This window comes from Mus caroli, unplaced genomic scaffold, assembly GCF_978045245.1.
Source record: "Mus caroli unplaced genomic scaffold, Mus_caroli_1 scaffold_5, whole genome shotgun sequence".
In the NCBI taxonomy this organism is placed as follows: domain Eukaryota; kingdom Metazoa; phylum Chordata; class Mammalia; order Rodentia; family Muridae; genus Mus; species Mus caroli.
Window position 1 is genome coordinate 83,359,851 of NW_028227260.1, and position 9,588 is coordinate 83,369,438.

Here is a 9,588-nt window from a genome sequence, read left to right on the forward strand (position 1 = left end):
ATTCAGCCTAGCAAAGATGAAACTTGATTAAGTTGCAGGTCTTATATCAAAAGCATTGTATGTTTTGTCATCAAAATCTTCCCTCATCTCAGCTGGGTGAAGTAGTGTATGTCTGGAATCTAAACTTGGGAGACTCAAGTAGGAAAATTGCCAATTTAAGCTCTGTCTGTACAATAAGCATTAATGGGGCAAAATGTAAGCACAGATGAAGACATTCTTAAATTCTCATGTTTCACCCATAAAATAATAATAAAAATTCTAAAACCTCCATGTTTTAGTTATTTTCCTGTACATTATTTTATAACATTCATTTTCTGCAACTGAGACATACCATTCTAGCCTCAGTACATGCAGAAACTTCTCTCCTAGGCCTTAAATTTTATCCTTAGCACAAGGAACTAAAGAAACCAAATGGTTTTTGGTGTTTGTTTTGTTTTGTTTTTGTTTTTGGGTGTGGCTTCTTTTGAGCTTTCATGTGTACTTTTAAATTGCTAGTATAAGAACTTTCTAATTTCTTTTTGAAGGCACTTAAGGTGGCTCAGCAGGTGATGCCTATGCAAGCCTGACAACTTGAGTTTGATCTCTAGAATCTATGCAGCCCTAGCAGAGAAGCAAAATCGAAAGTTGTCCTCTGACCTCCACACATGTGCCACAGCCTACACGTCATACACATACAAACAGATACACACATACACACACACACACATACACACACCATGCACACACACACCATGCACACACACATCATACACACATACACACCACACACATACACACACCATGCACACACATACATTCATACCATGTACAGACATATATACCATGCACATACACACACTCACACCATGCACACATACACACAAACACCATGCACACACACACACACGCATACATACACACACACCATGCACATACACACAAACACCATGCACACACACATACATACACACACACCATGCACATACACACACTATGCACACATACACAAACACACACCATGCGCAAATATACACACACCATGAGTACACACAAATACACACACCATGCACATACACATACACCCATCATGCACACATACACACCATGCACACAAACACCATGCACACACATACCATGCATACACATACCATGCACACACACACCCACATACACATACACACATACTATGCACACACACACACCACACACAAATGCACACCATGTACACACACCATGCACACATACACATGCACACATCATGCACACATACACACACCATGCACACACATATACCCATCATGCACACATACACACCATGCACACACACCATACACACACACACACACACACCTCAATGACAGAACACTTGCTTAGTAGGCAAAACCCATGGAATTTGATCCCCAACGTGACACAAAAGTTCACCTTATTTCCAACTCCTTTCATGCAGTTGTGTAATCTACACTCATGTAGACACCCAAACCTTTGCTTTTAGCTACATTTAGTTGATTCTGTTCCTTGCAGCTGAAGCATTAAGATGTTTTCCACAAAGTAAGAAAGGGAATGGTGGGACAACCAGATGTGTATTCAGTTTTCACCCTCAAGTGGTGAAAAAGTAAATTCACTGTGTACCTGGGATGTGTAGTTGTTTTTCCATATTAAGAAACCACCTTAAAGTTTAGAATTTAGACAATTTTGGGGGTTGTCTGGGATGTCTGTAATACTCAGGATTCCCGTGATAAGTCTTTGGTCTTCACTGCCTAGGCTAAGGAAGGATGGTCTAGGATAGGCTCACTCACAGTGGTGATTGTCAAAGCTGGTTGATCTGAGGACTATTCCAGGCAATGCATTGTCTCGGCTCCATGGGATCTTTGATTCTCTAAGAAACTAGCCTAGGCTTCTTTACATGAAGGTCTGAGGATTCCCAACTGAGTAACAAAGAAGATCTAACCCCATTTTAGAAGCTTTAAAAATGTTTTTAATATACAACACATAATAGACTTCATCGTGGCATTTTTATACATGTACATATTATAGTATTTTTTTAATCATATTCTGTCCCCATTACCCTTTCTTTCCCCTTCCCACTAATCTCCAGAGCTCTTTTGTCTGTAGTGCTGTGGACCAAATTCAGAGCCTCGCATTTGCTGAGTACTGAGCCCCATTCTCAGTAAGAAGCTCACTTGAAACCTCTGCTCATATCCTATCAACAACTGTCCCATTGGACAAACTCAGTCACCAGGATAAGCGTGGAATTGGAGTGAGTGGGAACTGAGCAAAGTCTCAGATTTTTGGAGGTATAAACACACTGGAAGCTACCATGACTGGTATATAAAAGATTACCTTCCACAGGAAGAATTAAATACTGATAAAAGAGGAGGGGTCTTTGAGCAAAGGTCAAAGAGCAAGGTGTATTTAAGAAAACCATCAGTTTGTGATAATTTTTGTTTTTGTTTTGTTGCTGGGGATTGAATTTAGGGGCTCACATATGCAAAGCAAGTACTCTACAGCCCTGTGAGTTCTAAAATCTCAGTTTCTAGTTCTCTGTCCCTTCATTCCTCCCCCTCTTTCCCTATTCACAGCTTCTCTTCTTTACTTCTGGATTTACTTTTGTTTTTTTGTTTGGTTGGTTTTGTTTTAGTTTTTCTTTTTTGAGACAGGGTTTTATTGTAGCCTACACCTTAGAAAAACATAATTATACATAAATGACAGGCAAATGTGAAGAGAATGATAATAATTTGCTGAGTATAATCCATATCATATATTTTATTTATTAAAGAAATCTTTATTTATGTGTACATGTATGCACATATGCATATGTATGTGAATACATGTGTAAGAGGGCATCGGTTCCCCTGGAGCTGGAGTTCCAGGAAGTTGTAAGCCACTCAATGTGAGTACTGGAAAACAAGCTCCTCTCCTGTGAAAGAGCAGCCAGTGCTCTTGAACACTGGACCATCTCTCCAGCCTGATAGATCTTATAAGTTTGTTTTCTTGTGTTGTACACTGTAACCCTGGCTGGTCTGGAATTCACAATGAAGAATGAACTGGGCTCAAACCCATGGCAATCTTCCTGCATCGGCGTCCTACATGGTGGAATTACAGGTGGGAACCACTATGACTATCTTCCAAATTTTATTGTATTTGATAGAAGAAAAGACTCACAAACAATAATCATTACTACAGAAGGAAAAAGTATTCTGCACAGAATGCTTCAGCAAGGTATGAAACAAAAGGCACCAAGCACTTATTTGAGATGGGCTTGTATCTTTATTACCATAGAGCTATGTATCTCAAATTCAAAATGGTCAGTCTTTTAGGCAGACATGTGGATCTAAGTATCAATTTTCAGTGTGAGATTGATAGACTGGAGATTTCCAGGGATTTCAGAAATATGCACTCTGTAACCAACTGAATATGCAGACTATAGTAACACAAGAAGTATCAAAGCAAGTCTTCAATAGGAAGTTACCACATTACCCCATCCAGAAGAAAAGGAGTCAGGAGATGAGACACAAACTTAAGGGTTTCTAAATTGTGCACACATCCATTTACAGATAGAAGTTATTTCCCCTTTAACCAGGTTCCTCTTAGGATGTTGCTTAACTTCAAACCAATGATTGTGACATCACCTTCATTTCCCAGCAGCCAGATATAAACTGAATATGACAGAAATTTCCATTCGTCAGTTGTAATGTCAAATCAGCAATTAGGGGAAAGGCCATGAAGGTCAGAGAAAAGCTTAAGTACATTTAAACTGAAAAGGTACTTGACTTTGTTCTGACTAGCATGGATTTGGAAGGGGATTTTTGTAAAATTCATTTGTTGTATATGTATATGTATATGTATATGTATATGTGTATGTGTATGTGTATGTGTATGTGTATGTGTATGTGTATGTGTATGTGTATGTGTATGTGTATGTGTATGTGTATGTGTATGTGTATGTGTATGTGTATGTGTATGTGTGAGGGAGTGCTGCATGTTCAATGGTGTGTCTGCAGAGGTCAGAGAACAATCTTCAGCAGTTGGTTCTCTCCTTTCTTTGTAGTTCACAGGGACTGAAGTCAAATCATCAGGCTTGGTGTCAAGCACCTTTATCGATCGAGTCATTTCTCCAGCCCTATTTCTTTATTTTTTTTCACAGCTCCAAACTTTGTCTCTGTAACTCCTTCCATGGGTTTTTTGTTCCCACTTCTAAGAAGGGGCACAGTGTCCACACTTTGGTCTTCAATCTTCTTGAGTTTCATGCATTTAGCAAATTGTATCTTATATGTTGGGTATCCTAAGTTTTGGGCTAATATCCACTTATCAGTGAATACATATTGTGTGAGTTCCTTTGTGATTGTGTTACCTCACTCAAGATGATGCCCTCCAGGTCCATCCATTTGGCTAGGAATTTCATAAATTCATTCTTTTTAATAGCTGAGTAGTACTCCATTGTGTAAATGTACCATATTTTCTGTATCCATTCCTCTGTTGAGGGGCATCTGGGTTCTTTCCAGCTTCTGGCTATTATAAATAAGGCTGCTATGAACATAGTGGAGCATGTGTTCTTCTTACCGGTTGGGACATCTTCTGGATATATGCCCAGGAGAGGTATTGCTAGATCCTCCGGTAGTACTATGTCCAATTTTCTGAGGAACCGCCAGACTGATTTCCAGAGTGGTTGTACAAGCTTGCAATCCCACCAACAATGGAGGAGTGTTCCTCTTTCTCCACATCCTCGCCAGCATCTGCTGTCACCTGATTTTTTTGATCTTAGCCATTCTGACTGGTGTGAGGTGGAATCTCAGGGTTGTTTTGATTTGCATTTCCCTGATGATTAAGGATGTTGACCATTTTTTCTGGTGCTTCTCTGCCATTCGGTATTCCTCAGGTGAGAATTCTTTGTTCAGTTCTGAGCCCCATTTTCTTTAAAGATGGGTTCTTCTTTAACCCAGGGCAGTCTCTTCCTCTCTATAGAATGATGATCTTGAACTTTTGAACCTACTGCCTTCACTACCAAAGAGCTGATATGTGCTTTACTATACTTGCTTGACATGGCTCAGGGCATACTACGTAATCACTCTACCAACTGTACTAGATTCCCAACTCAGGGATTAACCCTGGAATTTCTCTTTAAAAGGGGGGGGGAAATCTGTTCTGCGTAAATTACCGAGTTCATTTTGTGTTAATAACATATAAAGTATTTGAAATTTCCTCAGCTTTTAAAAAATGTTAAATTAATAAGCATACTTAAATACAACTATGTAATAACATCACATATATTCTAAGCATAAAATAAATACCTCCTAAGGAGCAGTTAGATGAAGGAGAATGAGACATCTAAATCAATAAACACTATACTGCAGTTTTAAAAAATATGCTTTATTATATGGACATTATATGGAACCTTTTAGGGTTCACAGCCAAATTGAGAAGCACCAATATGACATTCATATATATATATATATATATATATATATATTCCTCCAACTTTGTAATATGCATGTTTCCCCCATTGCCAGATTCCTACCTTCCTTGAATGCTTGGCAATAACAAATACTTTAGATTTTTTGTTTTTAAATTGGAAATTTCATACCTGCTTCCTCCTTCTACTCCTTCCAGGCATATTTCCTTCTTCCCCTTCTCATAGTCATGTCTTTAAACACACACACACACACACATACATACACACACTCACACACACTCCAATTAGAGCTGCTTCCATGTACACGGGTGTGGTGCTATTCAATATAGGTAGCCTATGAGTATCCATACCCATGATAGAAACAATGATTTCTTTTCCCACAGCAGCTATCAATTTCCAATAGATCCTGGACTAAGGATAGAGCTTCATGAGCCCCTGCCCAAGCCAGCTCAGTCAGCCAAACAGGGTCTCAAGAGAGGGGGTGAGGACTTAAAAGAAAATGACAATTAGATGACATTATAATATGACTCCAGCCAGTGCTGAGGCTGAAGCAAGTTTATTTTTCTCCAGTCTGCTTTTATACTATTCTAAGTACATGGAAAGTATAAGGTCAGTTCAAGGTCAAGAAACAAACAAGGCAATAAACAATGTCCCATGGTATTCAGGTACTTATCAAGATGACCAAGATCTTGGGCCTACATCCCTTTCCTAGCCCAATGTCAAATTCCTTTGTGAGCCTACTTCCATGTTCTGGCCCCATGTCTAATCCTTGCTAAATTTCTAGAAGTAGCCCCAAGAGCTCTTCACATCTCCCCCTTTTTAATTTCATACATAAGACTGCATATGTCTTAGGTTATTCTGACAAGAATGCCTTCCTTACCTGTCACTGAAATGCATTATCAAAAGCAATGCATTTCTGTCTTAGGTTGGTAAGGCTCAGTGCAGAATCTTATTGGCATTGACTGCCAGCCTGTTAAATTAATGACTCTGTCTGGGGATCCATTTTTAGTTTCAAGCCATGCATTTTGGCCACCACCATGTTGTTGTTGTTAAAGGAAAGTTTTATCACACTAGGCAGGAATAAAAGTATTCCCAGGACAAGAAGGGTTAACATGATCAAGCTACATAAGCCATTCTTGAAGCTTGACCAAGATGGAAATACTGAACTTAAGGAACAGTGTGATCTCTTAAATTGAGTCATATTTGCATAAATAATTGCAAAATTTGAGAATTAGCAGTATCTAAAAAAGGAACAGTTTCAAGCAGTTGTAAACCATGAGCTATATATACTGGCTATCAGTATACAAATTAAAAGCTTGAATTTTTAGCATTTCAAAAACAATGGCTACAGCATGTAATTCAATTATTTGTGCTGATGCAGGGTGGGGGGGATTCACCCCATGTGATCTATTACATGAACCATGAACGTGTGATCCAATTACATATGCTGCCTCCCCATTAGATGAACCATCTGTAAATATAGTAAGCACATTCTCTATGGGCTACCTGCATAAATTTACAGAAAATACAAAAGCATGGATAGAGGCAAATTATAACAACTTGTTTTTTTGGATAATAATTTTGCCTTAAAAGTTTGCACAAACAGTAGGGCAAATATCAGTATTCTGCAATGACCAATTTAATTGCTGTTTGGAATAGGGAATAAATATTTCATCAGGTTCTTTCCCAAAATACTTCCATGAATCTATCCTATGATTCTGTATTAATATAGCAACAGCTTGATAATAGGGTGTTAAGACTTCACTTGGAGATGAAGAAAGATGAATCCACATTAATGGTTCCTTTTGTCAAAGAACTGCTGTGGGCACATGAGAAGTAGCAAGAACACAAACAACCAACAATTAGTCATAGTCTATATAATGTATCTGTTGTTGGCTAATAGCTTCCTTTTCTTTCTGCAAAGCTATTTATTCCTCATCAGTTAATTGTGAAAGGAATTAGGATTTGTGTCCCTCTTGAGACTATCAAACAGAGGTTTAAGTTCTCCTGTGGTGAGCTTAAGGTGAGTTCTTAGTCAATTAACATCTCCTAGCAGCTTTTGAAAATTATTTAAAGTAAGTAAGTTATCTTTTATTATTTGAACTTTCTGTGCCACAATTTGTTTAGGATATAACCGATGTCCCAAATACTGAAAAGGATATTGTCTTTGAAACTTTTCTGGTGCAACAACTGATCCCAAAGATTTTTAAAGTTTGTAGTATAAGAGCAAAGGCTTGTAGTAAAACCCCTTTAGAGGGATCAGCTAATAAAATATCATTCATATAATGAATAATATACACTGAAGGATTCAAAGTATTAACTTCTTGTATTGAAGCAGCAACAAATTTTTGACATAACGTAGGGCTATTAGCCATTCCTGTGGCAAAACTTTTCAAAGATATTGCTTCATGGGTTCTTTTAAATTACAAGCAGGCAAATAAAATGAAAATCTTTTACAATCATCAAGATGCAAAGGAATAGTATAAACACAATCTTTTAAATTTATAATAATTTGGGACTGGAGGCAGGCAGCTGCGAGCAGCCTGTGTGCTTCGATCGGTTGGAGCTAACCGCTGCCAGGTGGGCTGCCGCGGCCCAGCGTATGCCCCAGTCTAGCGAACGCCCCAGTCGAGTGAAGATGGTGGACCAGAACAGCGCCATTACGTGTGGGGTGCCCTCTTCATCGGGTACTGCATTTACTTCGACCACAAACGGCGGAGTGACCCCAACTTCAAGAACAGGCTTTGAGAATGAAGAAAGAAACAGAAGCTTGCTAAGGAGAGAGCTGGGCTTTCCAAGTTACCTGATTTAAAAGATGCTGAAGCAGTTCAGAAATTCTTCCTTGAAGAGATCCAGCTTGGTGAAGAGTTACTAGCACAAGGTGACTATGAGAAGAGTGTGGACCACCTGACAAATGCCATTGCTGTGTGTGGACAACCTCCGTAGCTGCTGCAAGTGTTACAGCAGACTCTTCCACCATCAGTGTTCCAGATGCTCCTGATCAAGCTTCCAACCACTAGTTAGAATTGTAAGTGCTCAGAGCTTGGCTGAAAATGATGTGGAATGAGCCAGATACCAACAAGATAAAATCTCAGTAAAATAATTTAACAGTTAGCTTGGAAGCTGGTCAGCTCTGGGGGAATAAGGGCAAATTGTGCTGTCATGAACTGTCCCACACTGACATCTGCCAAAGCGAATATGAACTTTGGTAGATCCATTGTCTGTTCTATTTATTTTTCCAGTGAAAAGTATTTTGATAGAGCTTTTCATTTTATAAATACACTGAGTTAACCACACTATCATGGATTTCCATTTGTTCTTAAGACATGCAATTCAAATGTAAATACAGTAGAGTCTTACTTAGGTAGAAACTCGGGGTGGTTCTAAGATTGGAAAAGAATCTGAGGAAAAGTTGAATAACGCACATTCTTTTTTTAAAATATTTTTATTAGGTATTTTCCTCATTTACATTTCCAATGCTATCCCGAAAGTCCCCCATACCCTCCCCCCACTTCCCTACCCACCACCCACTCCCACTTTTTGGCCCTGGCGTTCCCCTGTTCTGGGGCATATAAAGTTTGCAAGTCCAATGGGCCTCTCTTTCCACTGATGGCTGACTAGGCCATCTTTTGATACATATGCAGCTAGAGACAAGAGCTCCGGGGTACTTTTGATACATATGCAGCTAGAGTCAAGAGCTCCGGGGTACTGATTAGTTCATAATGTTGTTCTACCTTTAGGGTTGCAGACCCTTTTAGCTCCTTGGGTACTTTCTCTAGCTCCTCCATTGGGGGTCCTGTGATTCATCCAATAGCTGAATAACGCACATTCTAAAGACTAGAACATTTTATTGTATGTTGTAAAATTGGGTAGAAATTTGTGTTTGTAAAAACTGAGCATTAAAACCTTACGAAACACCCATGGAAGGAGTTACAGAGACAAAGTTTGGAACTGTGACGAAAGGATGGACCATCTAGAGACTGCCATATCCGGGGATCCATACCATAATCAGCTTCCAAACACTGACGCCATTGCATACACTAGCAAGATTTTGCTGAAAGGACCCAGATATAGCTGTCTCTTGTGAGACTATGCCGGGGCCTAGCAAACACAGAAGTGGATGCTCACAGTCAGCTATTGGATGGATCACAGGGCCCCCAATGGAGGAGCTAGAGAAAATACCTAAGGAGCTAAAGGGA

At 39.2% G+C, this 9,588-nt stretch overlaps 1 pseudogene; it reads left to right on the forward strand.

Moving 5' to 3' along the window:
• The first annotated feature begins 8,027 nt into the window (after window positions 1-8,027).
• LOC110287454 (mitochondrial import receptor subunit TOM20 homolog pseudogene) lies at window positions 8,028-8,683 on the forward strand (annotated as a pseudogene).
• Window positions 8,684-9,588: the final 905 nt, after the last annotated feature.